The following is a 22,940-nucleotide window of genomic DNA, read 5'->3' as shown; positions in this document are numbered from 1 at the left end:
TGCCAAGTAAGGCCTGCTTTAGTAGTTTTTCAACTGGCATCAGTAAAAATTGTGAAGCCATCCACAAAGTTGTTTGATAGCCAAGTTCTTCCACCTGTTGATGCAAAGAAAAAAGCTTATGAAGGAGAAAATGAGTGCTAATGAGACCTGGAAAGTTCAACAATGCCCATTGTAAGGTGTCTGAATTCTGTAATGGCCCTTGTAAAGAATCTTTTGTTAATGGGAGAAGAATATTTTGTGGTTCCATTCCCGCAATTTCCAGTGTCCGTTTCTGATGCTGTTGAGTCAGGGACGAGATGAAATTATTCCAATCATAGAGGGAGAAAAAGAACATTTAATGAAAGTAGCGCGTCTCTTTTTATAATGTGACTCGCTAAGGTGAAATATGCTTGGTGTCAAAGTAAAAACCTTTCACACTATTGGTGCACCATGAATAGCACACTGTGGTAGAACATATCTATAAACAACATGGACAGAAAGAGAGATAATAATTGTTTAAATTCTTTCTCTCTAAGTTTCCCAGTCCTGAAGCCTGGGAGAATCCTCTGTTCTCTCTTCAGCTGAACTGAGAGCCTCCACACGCTTCCATGCCTTGATCACAATTTTTGCTATAGCCTCCATTCACGTGGTCAAGGATTTGCTCAAATTAAATGGTAAGAACACCCATTCCAAGATTTTTAGTGGCTGTTTAACCTGGCTATGCCATTGCATTAGTATAGCCATCACGTTTTATTCTCTATTTAGTACAGCTACGGACAATGGCAAAGTAGGGGACCAACAGTCTGCAAAGGAATGACCCAATTTAGTGGCAATTTGAGTCAGAGCCTTCTGTTGTTTTCAGTCAGTTCGCGCAGTAAATTGGCCTGATTTCCCCCTTTCAATTATGGCATTAGGGACTCAAGGTCTTCATTAGTAATGCCACAGGTACTATGAATCCACTGTATGTCTCCAATTAATTTTTGAACATCTGTCAAAGTCCAAATTCCCATACAAATAGTTAATTTTTGGGGCCAAATTTGGGCTTCAGTGATAAGCATACCCAAATATTTCCATGGGTCCTCTTTTTGGACTTTTTCAGGAGCAATTTGAAGGCCTGTCTTCTCCAATTGTTGCTGTAAGGCAGGTAGCAGGGTTGCTGCATCTATGTGTTCTCCTGCTATAAGAATATCATCCATGTAATGATAGATAAGATACTGTGAGTACTGTTTTCTTAGCGGGGCTAGCGCCCAGGCGACATACAGTTGGCGCATCATGGAAGAATTTTGCATCCCTTGTGTCAATACAACCCATTGATACCTTTTTGCTGGCTCTGCCTTGTTAATGGATGGCACTGAGAAGGCAAACTTCTCACTGTCGTCCTCATGCAGGGGAAGTGTGAAAAAGCAATATTTTATGTCAATTATTAACAGTTGCTAATTGACAGGTAACATTGATGGCGAGGGTAGGATGGGCCGCAGGGGTCCCATATCCTGCATTACAGAATTAATAGCCTGAAGGTCATGTAATAACCTCAATTTTCTGGATTTTTTAGGAATTGTAAAAATGAGTGTGTTCTAGGGGCTCATAGAGGGTACGGTATGACCCCCTTTTCAATTGCTCATCAACCGATTCATTAACATGGGCAAGCTTTTCTTTAGAGAGCAGCCGTTGATCAACCCAGATTGACATCTCTGTTAACCACTTGAATTTTAGGATTGGCCACCCCTCATTGACCTCTGCTAAAAACCTTCATTGGTGAGACAAAAACCCATCTGGCTCAATGCAACCCGTCCCAGCAGCCAGATTGTTGTATTCATCACGTAAGATCTCACCTGAGCACAAAAGTGCATCATCATCAACCCACACTGTTAAGAGTGTCTTACTAACTCGAGTCATTTGCACGCCCCCCAGCCCCATAACTGGTGTTCCCAGTGTATACAGAGGCCATGTTGCAGACCATGCAAACGAGGGAACAATGGTAACATCTGAAGCCATGTCCAGCAATGCAGCTTTTGTCATAAGAGTTCCTCCATCAGGGTGCTGAAAAATAATGGGTTTAGTTGATTTTGCTCCTGATAATGACAATGTAAACATTACCTGAGGGGTTCCTATGGACCCAAAAATCTCCATCCCCCCTATGCGTGACCCCTTGTCTAGGAACCTTGGCCTCAAAGGGAACCAACTGTACCAATCTAGTGCCTTTTGGAATATGGATGGGTGGTCTCCATGTCTGCACCATTATCCCAATATTGCCTAATAATCTGCATCAATTAGTCCAGGTAAAAATAAAAATGCCTTGCTTTGATGTGGATGGTCTCCCTATCAGCAGGGCACTAAGTCCATACCCTAAGGGTCCATCCGCTGTTGATGGAATGACCTGTACATCGGTGTTCTCCAGGGTAACTTTGATTGTGGTGTCCAAGTCCACGCCTGCCGATCCTGCTGTTGCTGAGTGGAGGATGTCCAGGCAGCCGCCTGGTTGTGGGGGAGCATTTTTGTCATTGCATGTCCCCCCTTTGTGCTCGGTTTCCTGTTTCCCAAGGATGTTCTATCTTTCTTGCATTTTGCTCTACATTCGCTGGTTCGATACCCGAACTTATCACATGTTGCAGTTTCCTGTGAAACCAATAGATGTCACTGTGGCCTTACTTTTCTTTACAGTTTTATCTCTGCATTGTGCTTTGTAATGTCCAGGCTTCCCAGAATTAAAACACTTATGGTCAGAGTTACCTTTTCTTTGTTGGACTAGTGGTTTAAGAGCAACTGCCATTGCTTCTGCTAGATAGGAGGCTATTTCATCTGGAGTTCCCACTCTGGAACAAGCCTCTATCATGTCTACCAAGGTGGCTGTTCTAGGCAAGGTCTGCAGGATCCTCTTACAGGTAGAGTTCACATTTTCCACAGCCAATTGCATCCCTAGTGCGGCTTTAACATCTGGAAACATTCCCAGAGCTCGATCTATTATCCCTCTAAGGTGATCTAGGAAACTCATGAAAGTCTCCTTTGCCTCTTGCTTAATAATGGTGTAGGATGGTGATGGAAGTCCCATATCTGGGACAGCATGGAATGCTTCCTGTGCCAGCCTCTGAGACTGCTGCAAAATTGCTGTATGTAAATGTGCCTGAGCTTGCGGGTCAGCAAAAGGCCCTGTCCCCAACATCATGTCTGGGGTGGTGAGCTCCCTAGGGTCCCCTTGAGGGAACCTGAGATTTTCAACCATGGCAAGGTCTACCCGCTGTTCTCAGTCCACTTGCCACAGTAACCTCTGTGTGGGTTTTAAAAAGATTTCTGCCAGCTTTTTACAATCAAACGGAGCCATTAAACCACTCGTAAAAATGTCATCTAGCAAGGTCTGCACTTATGGATTAGATAGTCCATACTGCATGACAGCTTTTTGTCCCTCTTGAACAAGCTTCCAGTCTAGCCCCATACATTGGTGTTGATTTGAATTACCAGGGACAGAGATTACTGGAAACATTTGTGGGATAAAGTTGCCCTTGATAAGAGCTTCTAGTATGATGCCTTGCCACCATCGGGCTGGGTTGTTGGATAACTGGTGGCTAGTAGATCTCCATCCCCCGGACTCTCTCTCCTTTGTTCCAGGCTTCTGTCCGCGGTCAGCTGTAGCATATGCTCCTGATTGTTGTGTCGAGTCGGGGGGTGGAGGCGATCTGACATTCGACATTTTTCGCATTCCACAACCGAGGGTAATCTTGGTCCTGCTGCACTGTATTTCAGCTTTTCTCTCCCACTGTTTCCTTCTCTCCTCCGCCTGCCAGTCTGTCTCATCCTCAAGAATCATAGGGCGGGCAAACCTTCTATCCGGGCTACCTTCTCCGAAAAGCCGGGCTCGGCGACCCTCTCTTCCCTTACAGTCTGGAGGATTGGGAATGCAATAAGCTGATCTCACGATCAATTCATCACTCCTTCTTGCTTCCGCCATCAACAACAATTTGATTTTTTCACTTTCCCTTATTTGTTGGTTTATTAAAGCTCTAAGCTCCATTAACTCTCTCTCCTGCCGCCTGCCTCCTCCTCAAAGCGGCACAAGCTTTTTGCATTTGAATAGCCTCGCTCTGCATTTGTATATCCACTGCTATGGCTAGCAGCAAGAGGGAAATATGGAAATATGAAATGAAATACGCACTCCCCTGCTGCTATTGCTAACTCTTCAGGTTCAGGGGATAACACAGGGCACCCTGTGGGTAGGCCCTGTACGGGAGGAGGGAGCAGCACGTCCACCTCCATTCTCTCTGTTTCCGGTGAAGGCTGCAGAGCCAGTGCGGGCTGCAGCACCGCGTTGTTATGGTCTGAAATCGCCTGTTGAGCCTGCAGCTCCGGCCCCACAGGTGCAGAAGGTAGGAGTAAAACTGGATCCACTCCCCCGAAAAAATCTCGCGCAAACGCCGGGAAAGCCGCCGTGGGGTCATCTGGCTCTAGGGCTGCTGCTGCCCCTGCTGCAGCTGTTCTTTCTGATTTTAACTGCTTCAACACCATTATCATGAGTTTCCAAGTTGTACTAAGCCCCTTGGTTTCTTTTAACCCGTCACTTCCGTCATCCCAAAGGGCTATTCCAAGCTTTTCACACTCAGGGGTGTCGAATACGCTTTTGGGGGTGGCAAAAAATCCTCTTTCCTGACCCTACCTCAGTAATCTTTTCAGGACTTCTGAGTCATATTTAATTTCTCCCTTAGAGAGAATATGCTGGAGGACTCTTAGAGTGGCCTGTTCTTCTTTTGACAGTCCCTTCCCCATCCTTCAGCCCCTGGCCCCTCACCTTTTCCGGTGTCCTACTGCAGCATAAGGGTATTTTTCCCAGAGCCGTCTTCTGACTCTGTGGAGCCGTTCTCCAACTCCTCCCCCACCATGGTCACATCGCGGTGGTCTCCGACTTGGGCTTCCCACTTTTTCACTCCATAGACCCGTCTTCAGAGTCCAGAGGGTCCAAAGGGTCCTGTCTACTTCATTATTACATGGTAATCTCCTCGGTATTGTTAGGAATGAGATGCTCGACTCAGCCCATATATCAAGCAGCAATTCAATTTATTAATTAATATGGTAACATATGAGCAAAGACAGCACTGGGTACAGTGGTGGGGGTTTCGCTTCCAGCTGCACACCGGTTGTTGGGCTTGCTGGTATTTATTGATCATATTCATGCATATTCATAATATTTTCCCAGTTTCTACATGAGCTTTTGACAGTTTCCCTTTCTACCTTTAACATCACAATTCTATACTTGAGGATCGTAAATCTATGATGGTGGTGTTTGGTTCCCTTCCAATTTCTATACCCTATTGTGTATATCCCAGGATGTGTGTCCAGATGGTGAGGTCCAACTTCTATTTTCTGGGATCATTAATCTATGGTAGTGATGTCCAGCTTTGCCTTTCAGTCACTAATCAGCAATCTTGATGTCCATCTTCCTTCTCCAGGAGCTTGAGATAGGGATACTTCCCTTTCTGTTTAAATCCTTTTTAAATTCTAAAGCTACAGTTTAAAATCCTTAGTACTATGCAACATTCTAAGGTTATAATTCAAAAGTCCTTATTACAAACCAGCTTAAGACTTATACATTCTAAAACTACAGTTTAATATCCTTAATACTAAGCAACATTCTAAAGTTATAATTCAAAAGTTCTTATTACAGAACAAGCTTAAGACATATAATTGTTATTTGCAAACAAAAGATTGGTTCAAAAGCCTTCTTTCATGCTTTCCTCGGTTGTTTATTAGAACTCATCTTTATAGCTGTCCCATGGCCATGTTCCACACATTTCATAACCACAACTACACAGGTTGCCTTTATTTATCTGACATGAAACACAACTTTGTATTTCACAGTATCACATCATGGTTCACCAATATGCAGGAAATCAGGACTTCTGGACAACTAACCAATATGATTAAGCAGAAGACGTTTGTTGTTTATGTTATGCACTTATTTATACATTCTAAAACTACTGCACATGCTAGTCATGCATTTCTTCATTGGTGACCCTATCTTGTCCATACGTTCTGCATGCCCTCTTCAGAGTATGTGATTGCTTAGAGTCCAGGTGGTTCACCACCCTCTGTTATCTAGTTCTTGCAGTCTTGGTATTCTGTTTCTCAGCCTTTTCTTTCTTAATTTAGCACAGTTTATGTCTTAGTAACTTTGATGAATTCCAGAGGGCTCTGATAAGAATAACTAGAGATAGTTTGGCTGGGGCACAATGATGCCTAAGTGGTTCAGATACATTGCTACGGGCCATATAATATTGGTTTTTGCATTTATGTATTAGCTTTTGCATGTTGTTAGTGATTATAAGTATTTAGAAATAGTACCAATTATAACTCTTTTTAGCTGCTTGTTAATATAATATAATCAGCTTAAGTATGCACTGTATTGCTCATAGAAATAGTAGTGTAATGAATATAATATCTATGTATCGCTTATGGAAATAATAATGTGATGAACATTTTGTACTATAGAAAATGCTTTTGTCTAACTAAGAACAGTGTAAGGCCATCCACTGACTGACCTGTACATATGATAACTGTGACACAAACCAGAGCACCGGAGGACAATTAGAGAATACCATGTTAAATTTAAGGAGGACATACTAAATCCTTATCAGAGGATGTGAAACAGCAGGATGGAGATACAAGAAGAAATAACATATATTGACCTGACACTCAGGATGTCATGCAGATAAGCTGGAGTCTGAAGAAGTCAAACAAAGGAGTTCCCAAAACATCAGAAAGTTTGCAAGTGATATAAAATTTCAATAGCCAAACCGAATTTTATTTCTATATATTTTATTTTAAAGAAAGCAAGTAAGCAGCGCTGGGTGGCCAGGGAGTCACCGCTCCACTAACAGCACACACCACTTACAAGTTCGGCAAAGTATATATACTGTTTTTAAGCCTACAAAGCATTTTCCAATGAGCTTGGTTAGTCCGAATCAGCAAATATCAATAAGCTGGAATCAGCAATTTCATAATCTTTCCAGGTGGTCGTTGGTTTCCTGTCCTTCTTGTGGTCGTCTGGAGGGAGGCCTTAAACCCGTGTCTGCTACATAATTTTAGTCTGGCAGAAGTGCATCAAAATTTTTATTATACATGAGCATTTAGTCTCTTTGTTGCAATATCCCTTAGCTTTACCACAACTTCCTCTATTATTTTCTAAGTATCAGTCATTTTGCTACCTCATCTCTTTACTCTGCTATACTTCTTCTATTTCAATGCTGTATTTGGCCATTCAGTCAGAAAGTTTCAATTGCTGATTCCATTGCCAATTGGCATGAATCACAAAAACATTTTTCACAATCCCTACCCATTTTCTTTATGTTATTGATTTCTGTCATTGCTTCAAATTGAGCTAATACTTTTTGGATCGCAGTTCTATTTAGTTCTGCTTTGGTCTTGACTATCATAAGGAAGTGAGGTTTTTCTCCTGTGGTTATTTTAGGGTTTATGGGCGTTACTGAAATCTGCATACCCTGGATCACTGAATGTATTGGCCTAATAAAGCATGGAATCATACATGGTATAAACAATAGGCCTAATGCAGAACAAAGCACCATGAACCCAAACTTCTTCCACCAGGCTCCTTCAAACAAATTATTCCACCAATTGTCAGTTAATATGGAATTCCATTTCTGCACTAGAACATGTGCAGCTCATTTAATTTCATCTGCCAAATTTGTAATAGCCTCTCCATTATCATCAATCTCTAAATAGCACTCAGATGTATTACATTTTCCACAAAACCCCCCTTCTTCAGCTAATAAATAATCTAAGGCTAGCCTATTCTGATATACTGCTGCTCTGGTCTGGGTTAGTTGTCTAGCTACAAGCTTCAATGTCTCTGATGTTTGATTAGAAGTAATTTCTACAGTGGCCTGTAATCTAATAATTCGGTTAAGCATATAAATAGGAGTTCTATAACCCCAGCTGCCATCCTGGGCCCAGGAGGCAGGATCATAGTAATCTATTATTTGTTGGGAAGTCCATTCTCCATTATTCCAGGTCTGTTTTCCTCCTATTTCAGTTTGTTTTATTCTGCACAGAATTTCATAAAGAGATCGTCCTAAATATTCACCTTTGCTCTTTGGTAGCAAAAAGAATGCAGGTTGTATAATTCCAATTGTACAGGTACCTTTCCATCTCCTTGATAGTTCATTATATGCTATTTTACCACATATCTAAAATAATCCATCTGGAGCTTTCCAATTTTCAGCCGTCTGCCCCAGATTTTCCTAATATCCCTTAAGAGCTTTTACTTCTTTACAAGGATTAGCATGTGTTACACTTTTCCAGCAAATAGTTCTGTTGGCACAATTGATAGACCTGTTAGTGGTTTTGGCCACCAGGTCGTAAAAGTGGAGTTGGTGGTATATATCATCTTGCAGGGGGTATGTCTTAAGTATGTAGTAAAATTGTTTCCTTCCCTAGAAATACAAATTTGGCCTACTACTTCATGACTCAACATCTACCCCTCAGGTCGAATTTCATTAGATTTATGTGTCCTGTTCTATAATATCAGCTGATCAGGCCCTACCCCTTCTCTTCTCCATGGCCATTGCTCAGTCATTTAGGATCCCACACAAATCTAACAGTTAGTCACATTCAATTCCTTAACTACTTTTTACATCAAATCAATAAACAAATTTTTTCCTAATGTGGAGAGGTCCCAGTCACTGAGTTTTTTCTTAATTTTTTCATACAGGTCACTTCCTGCTCTTGCTCTTTTCTTTTTTTTTTTTTTTTTAGTTTGAATTTCCCCTAAATTCTTTGTGATGTTTTTCACTAATTCTTCCTTGAATTTATCTTGTACTCCCCCTTTATATGAGTATCGCTACATTCCACCTTTGGTAAAACAGAGGAATGGTTTTCCCCAGGGACAAAACTGATAGTTTCGAGGGGCCCATCCTCCCATTCCTAAATGTGTTGCCACCCAATAACTCTTCTCTCTGTACAATAGTACAGGTTTCAAGTTTTCCTGGCTCATAACATCTTGCATTAATATGAGTGCGTGCTGCAAACACTCGGGCCATGGTCCGGCCGTACCTCACATTTTGGTAGCACTTTATGCAGGGATCAGTTATCCCATTCCGTGGAAGACTCAACAGTAGCATAAGGCCCCACAGTTTTATTATCCCTCTGTCTCCTTCGCCTTCCGGGGTGCTTCTGGCAGCGAGGGGTACCATCTTCACGGCAGCAAGGATATTTTTCAGGGGTTCCGTATGAGCTTTCCCGGATTTTGTGCCGTTTCTTAAATACTTCCCAATTCTTTGCTTTGACTGGCTTGGATCCGCAAGGGACTTGATTACGTTCGCGACTGTCCTGGGGTGACAGGACATTTTCATGCTTTGTATCCCAATCGTGTATTCCTGTTCCCGTGCTCTCAGTTTGCTTTGTCTATAGCCGTGTCCCTCCCCCGGCTGCTTGCTATGGCTTGCTGCTGCTAGCTTTAGGCCTGCTTCGCTTGCTCTGCTCGCTTGCTTTTTTTGTTTTTTTCTTTGCTTGCCTTATTTTGCCATTTTTCTATTTTTGTTTTTCCCTTCCTTCCTCCCCTTCCCTGAAGACATCGGACCTGCTTCGGACCTTGATTCGGGAACGTCAAGGAACTCCTCCGGAGTCTGCACTACAGAGAAGCTCAGCACCCTCCTCAGCAGACTGCCCAAGCCGTTCGGCCTCTCTCAGACTGGTGAAAACGTTTGTTGTCATCTCGGGCTGTTTTTTCTTGTGTTGGGGAGTGTTTTTTTGTTCTTGCTTAATAAACAAGTTTTTTCCACTTATCCTCCGAGGAAATTCCTCTCGAACCCGGTAGTGGGGAGGGGGGAGGAGTTGTGGAGGTTTGTTTCCTTTAAGGGGCTCCTTTGGAGATTTTCCCCTAATTTGTCCTAAACCAGGACAATATATTTTTTGGTGGCCCGTATGGGGAAATCGACCAGACAAAGTGGAAAAAACTTCATTCTAAATAATATTTTGGTCTCAATTGTTTAGTGGGTACATTGGTATGTCTGTTTTTGAAGTTATAATGTCATTTGGATTGAAAGCCTGCCTCTATTTCTGGTCATTAGGGTTTTTTGAAGTTTTAATACCTTTGTGGTCCCTAGGTTTATTTTCTTATCCAGAAATAGCTCCGGTATTGTCCCTAATGCGTAGCTTTTGTAGCAGAGGGGCACTAACCAGAATATTTATCGGGCTGGGCTTGGTTGTGATGATTTGCAAGAGGTTTATAAAAATGTTGCTATCGGTTCCAGGAATGTATGGTTTGTGGTTGTGGCTGTGTACTCAGTTTGTTAGGGGAGAAGCAGGGGAGGAGGCTTTTCAGCCTTTGCTTTCCTTTTTCTCCTCTGAATTATTTACATCTCTATTAGAAAATGTTTGGTTCTCCCTGACTGCCAAGGACACCATCTTTCTGGCATTTAATTTAGTAAGCTTTCTTTATACTGTCTGCAGTTTATATAAGATGAAGGCTGAAATTTCTAGAGGGGCTGGTGAGACTCCTGATTTAGGAGTAAAACCAAGGGTGAGGAGTCCTGAGTGGTGTGGGAAATGGGAGGATATGGGCCAAATTTTAAAGGAGTTTTCTGATCCTATAGTCTGGGACTTTCCATCTGAACAAATTCAGAACCCAGCTGAGGTGGTAAAGTACCTGAAAGAGAGGTGCCATGGTAACACTAAGGAGGAAAAGATCATTGCAGTGAGCTGGGCCCTGGCACATGCTTATCGCACCCTGCTAGACACTGTAGGGGAGCAGACAGAGGAAAGGGAACAGGGAGATAAGTTAGTTACTATCCCAGTCACTCAGGCTGCAGCCAACATCCCAGGCTCCAGGCCAGTAGTTAAACCAGAGAGTAAGCCTCAACCAATGGCTGTTGCTGCTAATACAAGAGGTGGAAAGTGCAAAAGCAAGACTGACCGAAGGGTGGAGGATGATGATGATGATCCAAGAGAAGGACCATCACCAAAATCAGAAACCACACCAAATGGCACAGATTCCGGAGCCAATATTGATTTTTTCTCCCTGAAGGACCTTCGAGGCTTAAGGAAGGATTATAGGCGACAGCCCGATGAATCTATAATTAGTTGGCTAGTCCGCCTTTGGGATGCAGCAGGGGAGGCTACCATTCTGGATGGCACTGAAGCGAGGCATTTGGGATCCCTGTCACATGATCCTGTGATCGACCAAGGCATGATGAGAGGGGCTAGCCCTCACAGCCTCTGGGAACGGGTCCTGGACAGCGTAGCACAAAGATACCTGTGTGCAGATGACCTCTATATTCAGCAGACACGGTGGAAGACCATAGAACAGGGGATCCAACGCCTGAGGGAGATGGCAGTGGTAGAGGTCATTTTTTCAGATGACATAACAACTAGGAATCCAGACTTCGTACCGTGTACACCTGTAATGTGGAGGAAACTTGTGCGACTTGGGCCACCTGAATACGCTTCTGCTCTAGCAATAATGAAGCGGGATGAGGTATATGAGACTGTACTCGATATGGCAAAGAAGCTTCGAGCATATGCGGATGCTGTACATGGCCCGACTCATGCCAGAATTGCAGCTGTGGAAACACGACTGCAGAAATTAGAAGACAAAATAGAGGAAAGTCGTAAGAAACTCAGGGAAGAGATTAAAGAGGACCTCCTCCAAATCTCAGCTGTACAAATTAGACGCCCTGGTATCCAACGCAAACGTTCCATTGTTGGGGAGAGAAGGTACACCCCACGAGCTGAGTTGTGGTTCTTCTTACGTGAGTCTGGAGAAAACATGAGGAGATGGGATGGGAAGTCTACTGCTGCTCTGGCACAACGGGTGCGTGAATTGAAGGAAGGTAAGAAAAGGGAAGCAGCTCCAGTTGCCCGTAGTCGAATTGTCAGGCATAATGATGACGATGATTTGTCGGATCCCCTGGAAGGAACCTCCAAGACATATGTCTCTGGAAAGAAGGATAACCAGGCTTAGAGGGGCCCTGCCTCTAGCCAGGTAGAGGTTAGGGAAAATCGAATCTTTTGGACGGTGTGGGTTCTATGGCCTGGCACATCAGAGCCACAGAAATACAGAGCTTTGGTTGATACTGGTTCGCAGTGTACCTTAATGCTTTCAGGACATGTGGGAACAGAACGTATTTCCATTGCCGGGGTGACGGGGGGATCACAAGAATTGACTCTGATGGAAGCTGAAGTAAGCCTGACCGGGAAGGAGTGGCACAAACATCCAATTGTGACTGGCCCCGAGGCTCCGTGTATTCTGGGCATAGACTATCTCAGGAGTGGCTACTACAAAGACCCTAAGGGACTCAGGTGGGCTTTTGGAATAGCTGCTGTGGAGGCAGAGGGCATTAAGAAATTGAACACCTTGCCTGGATTGTCAGAGAACCCATCTGCAGTAGGACTCCTGAAGGTAGAAGAGCAACAAGTACCTGTTGCCACCTCGACAGTGCATCGCCGGCAGTATCGAACAAATCGAGATGCTGTGATCCCCATTCACAAGATGATTCGAGAGTTAGAGAGCCAAGGGGTGGTTAGTAAAACCCACTCACCCTTCAACAGTCCCATTTGGCCTGTACGTAAATCTGAAGGAGAATGGAGATTGACCGTGGATTACCGTGCATTGAATGAAGTGACACCACCACTGAGCGCTGCTGTGCCGGACATGCTGGAACTCCAGTACGAGCTGGAGTCCAAGGCAGCAAAGTGGTACGCCACAATCGATATTGCCAATGCATTTTTCTCCATCCCCCTGGCTACAGAATGCAGGCCTCAGTTTGCTTTCACCTGGAGGGGCGTGCAGTACACCTGGAACCGACTGCCCCAGGGGTGGAAGCACAGTCCCACCATCTGTCATGGACTGATCCAGACTACACTAGAAAAGGGTGAGGCTCCAGAACATTTGCAGTACATTGATGATATCATTGTGTGGGGAAACACAGCAGCAGAAGTGTTTGAGAAAGGAGAGAAAATCATCCAAATTCTCCTGGAAGCCGGCTTTGCCATTAAGAAAAGTAAAGTTAAGGGACCAGCTCGGGAGATCCAGTTCCTGGGGGTGAAGTGGCAAGATGGGCGGCACCAGATTCCTACCGATGTCATCAACAAAATCACAGCTATGTCCCCACCAACCAATAAGAAGGAAACACAAGCTTTCTTAGGTGCTATAGGTTTCTGGAGGATGCATATTCCTGAGTATAGTCAGATTGTGAGCCCTCTTTACTTGATTACTCGTAAGAAGAACGATTTCCATTGGGGCCCTGAGCAGCAACAAGCTTTTGCCCAGATCAAGCAGGAAATTGCCCATGCAGTAGCCCTTGGCCCAGTCAGGACGGGACCAGATGTGAAGAACATGCTCTATTCTGCAGCCGGGAACCATTGCCTGTCCTGGAGCCTTTGGCAGAAGGTGCCTGAGGAGACCCAAGGCCGACCACTGGGATTCTGGAGTCGGAGCTACAGAGGGTCTGAAAGTAACTACACCCCAACGGAGAAGGAAATCTTGGCTGCTTATGAAGGAGTCCAAGCTGCTTCAGAGGTGATTGGTACTGAAGTACAACTCTTCCTGGCACCTCGACTACCCGTGCTGGGGTGGATGTTTAGAGGAAAGGTTCCCTCCACCCACCATGCCACCAGTGCTACATGGAGCAAGTGGATTGCCCTCATTACACAGCGTGCCCAAATTGGGAAACTAAATCGTCCTGGGATTTTGGAGGTAATTACAAATTGGCCTGAGGGTGAAAACTTCAGGCTCACTGGTGAAGAGGGAGAAGAGCAAGTGACCCGTGCCGAAGAAGCTCCACCGTATAACCAACTGCCGGCAGAAGACATACATTACGCTCTTTTTACCGATGGTTCCTGTCGCCTCGTAGGAATGAACCGGAAGTGGAAAGCAGCCGTATGGAGCCCCACACGACAGGTTGCACAAGCTATCGAAGGAGAAGGTGGATCGAGTCAACTTGCGGAACTCAAAGCTGTTCAATTGGCCCTGGACATTGCTGAAGCAGAGAAGTGGCCAAAACTTTATACTGATTCCTGGATGGTAGCCAATGCTCTGTGGGGATGGCTGAAGAGATGGAAGGAGGCGAACTGGCAGCGCAGAGGAAAACCAATTTGGGCTGCTGAAGAATGGAAAGACATCGCTACCCGGCTAGAGAAACTACCTGTGAAGGTTCGCCATGTAGATGCCCATGTCCCCAGAAGCAGGGCTAATGAGGAGCAGCAAAACAATCAGCAGGTAGATCAGGCCGCAAAGATAGGGGAGTTGAAGATAGATCTTGACTGGGAGCACAAAGGAGAGCTGTTCCTAGCACGATGGGCCCATGATGCCTCAGGCCACCAGGGCAGAGATGCCACCTATAAGTGGGCACGAGACCGAGGGGTGGATCTAACCATGGACAGCATTTCTCAGGTTATCCATGACTGTGAGACGTGTGCCGCCATTAAGCAGGCTAAGCGGGTGAAGCCCCTCTGGTATGGGGGGCGGTGGTCCAAGTACAAGTATGGGGAGGCTTGGCAAATTGATTACATCACACTGCCTCAAACCCGCCAAGGCAAGTGCCACGTACTAACCATGGTAGAAGCCACTACGGGATGGTTGGAAACCTACCCCGTGTCTCATGCTACAGCCCGCAACACCATTCTGGGCCTTGAAAACCAGGTCCTTTGGAGGCATGGTACTCCTGAAAGGATTGAGTCAGACAATGGGACTCATTTTAAAAATAATCTTATTAACACCTGGGCTAGGGAACATGGCATTGAGTGGGTGTACCACATCCCCTACCATGCACCAGCTGCAGGTAAAGTGGAGAGATACAATGGATTGTTAAAAACCACTTTGAAAGCATTGGGTGGGGGGTCTTTCAAGAACTGGGAGCAGTATTTAGCAAGGGCCACCTGGTTAGTTAACACTCGGGGTTCCACCAACCGAGCAGGTCCTGCCCAGTCTGAGCCCCTTAATATAGTCGATGGAGATAAAGTCCCAGTGGCCCATATCAGAGGTTTGTTGGGGAAGACAGTATGGATTAATCCTGCTTCGAGTACAGGCAAACCCATTCGTGGGATTGTCTTTGCCCAAGGACCAGGTTATACCTGGTGGATAATGCAGAAAGATGGGACAACCCGTTGTGTACCTCAGGGAGATCTGATTGTGGGATGATATCATTATTTGCTGAACGTTACCACCATTGTCTGTACGTTACATCATACAGACATGAGACAGAAGGAAACGTGAAAGTGTCAAAGGTCTGAGCAAGTAAGATGGAAGGAAATGTGTTAAGTGTGGAAGGTTTGAGCAAGTGAGATGAAAGGTTTTACATTGTGTTCATTAACATGTTCACGATATGGGATAAGGGGTGGAATGTCCTGGGGTGACAGGACATTTTCATGCTTTGTATCCCAATCGTGTATTCCTGTTCCCGTGCTCTCAGTTTGTTTTGTCTATAACCGTGTCCCTCCCCCGGCTGCTTGCTATGGCTTGCTGCTGCTAGCTTTAGGCCTGCTTCGCTTGCTCTGCTCGCTTGCTTTTTTTGTTTTTTTCTTTGCTTGCCTTATTTTGCCATTTTTCTATTTTTGTTTTTCCCTTCCTTCCTCCCCTTCCCTGAAGACATCGGACCTGCTTCGGACCTTGATTCGGGAACGTCAAGGAACTCCTCCGGAGTCTGCACTACAGAGAAGCTCAGCACCCTCCTCAGCAGACTGCCCAAGCCGTTCGGCCTCTCTCGGACTGGTGAAAACGTTTGTTGTCATCTCGGGCTGTTTTTTCTTGTGTTGGGGAGTGTTTTTTTGTTCTTGCTTAATAAACAAGTTTTTTCCACTTATCCTCCGAGGAAATTCCTCTCGAACCCGGTAGTGGGGAGGGGGGAGGAGTTGTGGAGGTTTGTTTCCTTTAAGGGGCTCCTTTGGAGATTTTCCCCTAATTTGTCCTAAACCAGGACAGCGACACTAAATCTTTTTTATATTTGCCTCACTTGATAGTCCCCCCCATAATCCGTATTTCTACAACATCCGCCACTCATAAGAATCTACTTCTAATGTTCCTTCCTCTATTCTCTTTTTTAACATATATTCAGTTAAAATCTGTTCAATGTGTTTACATTCTGGACACAACGCACATGGAGGATAACACCTGCGACAATGACAATACCACCTCTCCTTACAATAGTTGCATTCAGTGCTTACAAAGGGAGAGCAATTACAATATTTTTCAATACAGGTTATTTTATCTCCCGGCATCTGATTTTTGTGTCATTTTCACCTTCAGTTCTGCTGGCTGAGAGGTAATTTTCCAGTCTGCTTCCTTTGTTGTTATAGGTCATTTTACTCGGGAGATGTGTGTCCACCCTTTCTCTGCTTCCCGGATTGCCGTATCTGTGGTCAAGAGCACAAGGAAAGGTCCATCCCAACGGGGAGCCAATCTACTTTCTTTGTAACTATGGATCAATACTTGATCATCTGGTTGTATTTTTAAAATTGCAAATCCTAGGGGAGGAGTTTGATTCATTATTCCTTTCTTCCGAAGTTCTAGAACAATTTTTTTTCCCCAAAGTCATGACATACCCTTGGATCAACATATTGTCTGCTATAGGATTTCCCACCAGCATCTGTTGAGAATATGGCATCCCATATAAAGCCACTGTGCTCACCATGAAGCCCCCTGGCTTCGCCTGCCCGGCAGAGGCACGGCCAGCAGTGGGGGACACCTCCCTGTTTCTCGTGGCACATTCGGGGAGCGGCTAAGACAGAGTGCTTCGCTGTCTGCCTTGTATGGAGGAGAGGCGGCATCCGAAGAGGTAATGAGGGAGTCAACTCACGGCCGGAGAAAAAGTCTAAGGTTTATTGCAAGCTCCAGGGAGCTCTGAATTCCATGTCCCAGAAGCTGAAAGTGGCCACGTGGCTTTTGCAATCACCTTAAGTACCGGGGCGGAGGCAAGGGGGAAGGATGCCCACCACCCAATGGGGGAATTTGGGGGAGTGGAAGGCGGAAGGACAGGCAGAAGCACAAACCAGTGGGAAAAGTTCAAGGGAGGGAGCTGTGTGATGGACAAAGCACCAGGGAGGGATGGCATTGGAGGAGCGGCGGGAGAGCTCAGGGTGGAACCATTGGGAGAAAATGGGGGGTGAAGGAGCAAACCATTAAAGAACTGTTACAAAGATATAAAAACACAATACAACAACTCCTCCTTTTTGTTTTAAAAAGGAAGGAGGAAAAAATTAAATGAAACTAAAGGTTTGGTTTTTTAAAATTGACCCGACCCAGCCCAAGAGTCCCATCTTTTAAAGAGTCCAGTCAGCCAGTCTCAATCTGCAGTCCTGCTGAGATGGAATGCACTGAGTGGGAGCAGCAGCTGCAGGATGGGGCTTAGCTTGATGTTCATGCTGGCTGGGTCCAGATCAATGAAATCTGAACGGAATCTTGTAAACAAAAGACATTAGGATAGAGGGAGGAGTTAGGGGTTTAAAGGGTGCGACGTCTCTTCCTTCTCCAGCAAGCGCTGGCTACCTGTGCCGTGGTCCCGGACCTGGATACTTTGGGAACGTAAGGTTTCACCCACTTGGAGGGGACCCACTTCAAACCTGAGGGGGTGGACACACAGGCATATCCCCTCCCCCAGGTTATCATTTCATAGGGTCCCTCCCTCTCCCACGTTTCTGGGTTCTTTACCAAGACAGGTGGACGAGCCTTAAGGCTGGTTTGACTGCTTTCCAGAAAATGCCTGGTAATAGGTGGATTCAAGTTCTCATATGTGCAGTTTAAGATATTGACAGTAAACAGTGCTTTGGACATCCGTACTTGAGGGGATTCCACCTTCACTGCCTGTTGCTGTTGATGCAGAACCCTTTTTAGACTCTGGTGGGTCCTCTCCACCACGGCTTGGCCTGTTGGGGAATAGGGGATGCCAGTTTTGTGCTCTATTCCCCATTGTTGCAGGAAGCTCCGGAACTCCTTGGACTTGTACGCTAGGCTGTTGTCTGTTTTGATGACTTTGGGGATGCCCAGCATGGAGAAGGCCTGCACCAGGTGTTTTTTGGTGTCAGAAACCTTCTCTCCTGTGTGGGCTGAAGCATAGACTGCACTAGAGAAAGTATCCACTGAGACATGGACATATTTAAATCTGCCAAATGACTGGATGTGAGTCACATCCATTTGCCACACCTCACAGCTTTTCAAACCCCTAGGGTTTGTCCCTGAGTTCAGGGAAGGGAGAGAATTTTGTTGACAGTTGGGACATGTGGCCACAATCGCTCTGGCCTGTTCTCGAGTGATGTGAAATTGACAAACTAGGCCAGGTGCATTTTGATGGAAGAGCTGGTGACTGATTTTGGCCTGACTGAATACATCTGGAAGTGAGGCCATCTGTACAGGCGCTGCGAGGGCATCAGCTCTTCGATTACCCTCGGCGATGAACCCTGGCAGGTCGGTGTGTGACCTGACATGCATTGCATAAAATGGTTGCTCTCGGTGGGAGACTAATTTTACCAGTTTTGAGAGCAACTCGTACAATGCAATGTTGGAGACTTCTTGCAAGATTGCATTCTCAGCTCTGGATACTACACCTGCTACATAGGCTGAATCTGTGACCAAATTAAATCGTTCAGAGAACCTCTCAAAAGCTCTGACAACAGCAGCCAACTCAGCTACCTGAGGTGATCCTTCCACCTTGGCAACATCTGCCTCCCACTGCTGAGTCTGAGGATCTTTCCAGGTCACGACTGACTTGTGAGATGCTCCTGATGCATCTGTAAACACTGTCAGTGCCTTTAGAGGTGTTTTGCTCTGAATGGGTTTTAGTGCCAATGTAAGTTGGACATCCAAATTGAAAATGTTGTGGGCTGGTCGATGGATTGAAATTTGACCAGTGCAACTGTCCAATGCAAATTGCAGTGCTTCGTTTTCCTGAAGCAGATGTTCTAACATTGCTTTGGATAGATGGCCCGATTCTAATTTTAATGGAATGTGGATGCAGTCAAAGTCACACCCTGCTAACTCCCTGATCCAGACCCTTGCTTTCCGGATCAGTTCTGCCACCAGCTCTTGTGGTCATGTCATCCTTTTGGACCTGTTGTGACTGAGGAAGACCCACTCTATGATTAAGAGTCGGTCCTTCTAGTCCTGGTCCTTCTTCCCTATTTGGGTGACCTCCCATTGGAAGATCACCCTGTGGAGGTGTGGTAGCTTACCAAGAATGATGAATTTGAAGGGCAGGCCTGGTTGGTAACGGTGGGCCTGCCTGGCAGACATCATGTCCTGCACTTTCTCCAGTGCGGCCCTCGCTTCCTGGGTAAGGGTCCTAGGAGAACTAGGCCCCTCTCCCCCTTTCAATAAATTGAAAAGGGGGGCTAGGTTTTCGGTGGAAATACGCAGCCAAGGCCTCACCCAGTTATAAGAGCCACATAGTTGCTAGTTGCTGGACATCAGCCAAAGTCCTGATGTTATTCTTGATGGCTAATTTTTGTGGAGCAATGGTCCGCTTCCCGATCTCCAGGCCCAGGTTCTTCCAAGGTGGCATCCTCTGAACCTTTTCTTCATGGAGCCCGAACCCTACAACAACCAAAGAATTGATTGTCAGGTCAAGCGCGTGGGTAAGTATGTCTTCATTTGGGGCACACACTAAAATGTCATCCATATAATGAAGGCTGATGGCATCCTTCATGGCTGCATGGACTGGGGACAGCAAGGAAGAGATGTACCACTGGCAAATACATGGCCTGTTTTTCATTCCCTGAGGAAGAACTTTCCAGTGGTATCTCTTCCTTGGGGCTTCTTGGTTAATGGTGGGAACTGAGAATGCGAAGCGTGGGGCATCGTCTGGGTGAAGGGGAATTTGAAAGAAGCAGTTCTTAATGTCAGTCACAGCCAGATTCCAATTTTGGGGGAGCATTGCTGGGGATGGCATCCCTGGCTGGAGAGAGCCCATGTCTTCTATTACGCTGTTGATTTGACAGAGATGGTGGATGAGCCGCCATTCGTCTTTGCCTGGTTTTTTAATTACAAAGATGGGGGAATTCCAGGGAGATGTGGTTTCCTGGATAATCTCCTTTTTTAGCTGCTCGTCTACGAGCTCCTCGAGCGCCTTTAATTTTTGTTTATTGAGCGGCCACTGTTCTACCCAGACTGGAGAATCTGTTTTCCAATTGAGTTTCTGGGTAGCGTGCTTTTCAGTGACCGCTGCCCGAAAAACCTGGGGGGTCTCTGGGATGTCAATTCTGACCCCACACTGGGCAATCAGGTCTCTCCCCCACAAGGGTTCTGTGTAATCTAAAATGAATGGGCATATAGAAGCTAATTGCCCATTTGGCCCCTCAATTTGGACAACACTCCTTGACTGTTTTGATAATTGAATGCCCTCAACACCTTGTACATGTCCAGCCACCTCCTGCAACTCCCAATGTGACGGCCCTCCCCGGGAGGGAATGACAGTCACATCTGCCCTCATGTCTACGAGTCCAACAAAGGTATTGCACTCCCCCCTCCCGGTGTAATCTGCATGAGATCTTTGGTTTTTCAGCCCCCAGTACCTGAGTCCAGGCGATGGTATGATATGTGTTTTTCCTCTGTCCCTGGCTCCACGAAGGCTCAGACACTGGGATGGCGTGGGCGATGACTTGGCCTTTGGGCAGGTACACTGGTGGGTGAATACAATGCAGCCAAAGGATGAGTTTCCCCGGATCTGATGTCACAAGGCCTGGGAGAATGTGAATATCTAAAGGTGTGTATTTGGTGTCCCCAAGGATGACATACTACGATTGTTTCCCCAAGTACCAGGTTCCTTGGGGTTCACTGACACAAAATGCCACGTGGTATCACGAAGATGGAGGGGCTCTGTCAGAGCCAACCTGAAAGGCACATTTTGAGAATCAGTGTTTAAAATAGGTCTTGGTTGGTGTGAGTGAGTCAAGTCCGCTGAAGAAGATATGTTAATGTTTGGTTCCCCTCCCCCCCCGACGATGTTTTCGGCCCCACCCCATTTCTATCATCGCGCAGGGAGGGACTGCGCTTAGATTTTAGTTTTGTGATTGCCCTCCTTCAGAGGCAACCTTTTGTTTTTGTTGGGACTTCTGGAAGTTAATAAACTGTTGCCTCAATGGCAGTTGTGCATCCAATGCCCTGGATCCCTGCAAAGATGACACCGCGGGTCTGCTGGGGGAGGTCTCTTAAATGTCCGTGGAGTGTGCGGCGGCTGGCTGCTGGATGGCAGGTCAGGGAAATCGGCAGATGCCACCCTCCTCAGTTCCCTCTGTTTGTGATGTTGATCTGCGGATGTAATTTTGACTTTCCTTGTGCATACTTCTAACATGGACTGCAGGGTCAGCGGTGGGTCGAGGGCCAGGCTCAGGTTTGCATCTTTACACTTTTCTTTGGCATTTTGCCGAGCAATTTCTATAAGGATTCCCTGCCGCACTCCCGGGTCCTGTACTTGAGGGTCCACCGTCCTGCTAAGTCGCTCAACGAACTTAAGAAAAGACTCAGAGGGAAACTGAGTTATAAACAGATAATTATCAATGGGGACATCCAGTCGCATCCCGAAAAACACCTTTTCCGCCACCTTCACGCTCTCCCGGAGAGCCTCCTGAGGTATTTTTGCCGGCTTGTTTTTCCCCCTCCTCCCATTCCCCCTCCCCGCAAAGGTGATCAGTGGTCAGCAACTCGTCCTCATCCACCGATATGTCCTGAGCCCATAGTGTTGTTAAAGCGGACCGTGCTTCCTTTTTCCACACTGCTTCCCATACTAAAAACTCTGTTGATGATAGCAAGCATGAGAAAAGTGCACAGAGATCCGCAGGAGTTAAGGCATTTCCCGATAGAGTGGCCTTCAACAGTCCCTTGAAATATTCGCTGTCCCTACCAAAATTTTTTGAGCTTTGCAGAGCTCTTTTTTGATCTGGTAATCAAGTGGGGACCATTGGGGCCTGGGTCCCCCCCCACTCTTCCCAGGGATATAGGTGACCAGAACAGCGGCGAGAGCGGGGATAGAATCAGGGTTCTGGTTCACAGGCCCCTCTCCTGCCCTGGAAGCCCGAACGTGGGAACTGGGGGAGGGGTCATGGGAACCGTGGGAAAAAAGGATGACATCAGAGGGGGTGTGGCTAGGACATGGGAAGGAGATACATGACTGGCATATCCCAGAGTGGGCGGGACTGGGGGGTGTGGTTTGGGGGGAGATGGGAGGAGCTGGAAGGGAAGGTGGGATGCCGAAAAGAGGGGAGGAGTCAGGAGACAGGAAGGGGTTGGTCGATGGGCGGAACGGGTTTAGGGGAGGGGCGGGCAAAGGATTATGGGAAGAAGAAGGCCATGTGGCAGGGCCCACCACGTGGCATCCGCCATCTTGTGCCTCATGGGGAGAAGAAGAGCGTGTTATATGTAACAGGTATAATTCGCGCCATTTTTTTTTTACATTATATATATATATATATATATATATATAATGTTAAATAATTGTTAGGATGTACCCTTTGGCATTAAAAGCCTCCCTTCTCAGGCAAAACTGAGTGTGTGTTGAAACCTGATTTACAAGCAAGGGGATGTAGCTCACCAGGAGATGGACCTTATCTGAAGCGATATGGAGACACCCAGGCGCTGATCACCATCAGGAACATCCTCCCCCCGGGCCGATATATGTGAATACTCTGTTCCCGTAAATTTCATCAAGAGTTTCCACGACACCAGCCTTTGAATTTCTCTGCCTTGTCTCCGAGAAGGAAATCTCATCAACTTATGGGACTTTGAATGAAACAAAGGACTGAATGCTGAAATCCTGGCTTCAGGCAAAATTTTCCCTATAAAAATCGCTTGTACCAGGATGGTAGTGTGGAGGCATAGAGTGAAACCTCTGCTGAGGCTGATCTCTGTGTCTTGCACCCAGCGCCGATCCCGGGCTCGGCACTGTCCTTTTCCGTGTGGCTGGCTAAGTTAGATCTTTATTGCTAAAATAAATTCTTTTAATTTTTTTAATTTGGCTGGATCATTTTTCATTTATAAC

This window comes from Anomalospiza imberbis, chromosome W (genome assembly GCF_031753505.1).
Source record: "Anomalospiza imberbis isolate Cuckoo-Finch-1a 21T00152 chromosome W, ASM3175350v1, whole genome shotgun sequence".
NCBI classification, from domain to species: Eukaryota; Metazoa; Chordata; class Aves; order Passeriformes; family Viduidae; genus Anomalospiza; species Anomalospiza imberbis.
The sequence above is the reverse complement of the archived record's forward strand: the minus strand, read 5'-3'. Positions refer to the sequence as shown.